Source organism: Octopus bimaculoides, chromosome 30 (assembly GCF_001194135.2).
Source record: "Octopus bimaculoides isolate UCB-OBI-ISO-001 chromosome 30, ASM119413v2, whole genome shotgun sequence".
Taxonomy (NCBI): domain Eukaryota; kingdom Metazoa; phylum Mollusca; class Cephalopoda; order Octopoda; family Octopodidae; genus Octopus; species Octopus bimaculoides.
Window position 1 is genome coordinate 4,705,127 of NC_069010.1, and position 1,244 is coordinate 4,706,370.

The 1,244-nt window shown below is 39.2% G+C and overlaps 1 protein-coding gene across 2 annotated transcripts in view; it reads right to left on the bottom strand.

Annotated features, from left to right (window-relative positions):
* The window catches only part of LOC106884184 (actin-related protein 2/3 complex subunit 3-like), a 41,193-nt gene that overhangs the window by 34,869 nt on the left and 5,080 nt on the right, over positions 1-1,244 (bottom strand). The window contains exon 1 of one of the 2 annotated variants that reach the window (XM_052978189.1): positions 536-824. The exons of the other annotated variant lie outside the window; for it this stretch is intronic. The gene's annotated coding sequence lies outside the window, so the exon portion shown is untranslated. Of the gene's footprint in view, positions 1-535; positions 825-1,244 lie in introns of those variants that run through there. 2 annotated transcript variants of the gene reach the window in all.

Below are 1,244 nucleotides of genomic sequence, written 5' to 3' on the forward strand. Positions count from 1 at the left end.
GAATTCTTTGGGGTTTGAATAATTCACCTTTGGAAACATGGGTGTTTTGCTCAACATCCTTAAACGAACCTTATTCAGGGACCTTTTGAGCGGGATGGGCTACTCGACCTGAAGAAAATTCTAACTGGGCCCCACCTGCAAGGTCATGCGCAGTTTATCTTGATATGAGATCTCCATGTCGTGCACATATGGTTGTGATGCATGTGCCTGGTGTACCCTTATCGGACGGGTAGTCATGATGGGTATATTGGGCTTCGTATATTTTACCCCAGTGTCACTTTGATGGCATGCCATCCTTATAGTCACAAGACCTGAAACTTGGGGGAAAGGGATAGTCAATCACATTGCCCCCCCCTCCCCAGTACACAACTGGTACTTATTTAATCAACCCCTAAAGGATGAAAGGCAAAGTGGGATTTGAATTCAGAAAGGTAACGGCAGGTGAAATATTGCTGAGCAAACGCTCCAGTATGCTAACAATTTTGTCAGCTCACTACCTTAATAATAATAATAATAATAATAATAATAGTAGTACCTTAATATTAATAATACCACCTTAGGGAGCAATGGTGGGGGTGAGCGCAGGGAAATTGCACAGGCGAAAAGCTATGGAAAGAGACACCTTCATTTTCATTAGAAGCGCTGCACGAGGTTTCATTGTCTTCTTTGCCCTTTACGGCACGAATCGGGCGGAGCTTGTCTACGTTTGAAACACGACTTGATTTGTCGTCCTTTATCGTAGTGGGGTGAACAAAGAAGGGAACAGCTGTTCTCTTCAAGTTTGAATGCAAAATGTCAAAGTTTTAAACGAAAATTTCGCCCCTAAAAGCGAAAAATTCCGCCTAACTGACTAACTCTGCAAGAAATATACAAAAATATTACAAGATTTAAACAAATTTTCCAATAAAATTGGCCAACAACTTATGGGGCATCAGGAGACACGTCTGTCCACTTGCAAGACAATAATGATAATAATAATACTACCACCTTAAAAATAATAATAATAATAATAATAATAATAATTAATTCTTGTTTTATTGGCCACAACGGCTAATATAAATTAGAAACATGTAAGGACAAAGACAGGAAGGGATTCAAATTTTGCCACTTTTATGTAAGTTAAAATGGGGATTAAATTTAAAAAATGAGTTGTGAATATCTTCATAAGAATCAAAATAAATGGCGAGTGTGAAACACCTCACGCATGCGCGCGCACTGAGTAGCAGACATCAAATGAAACGGAC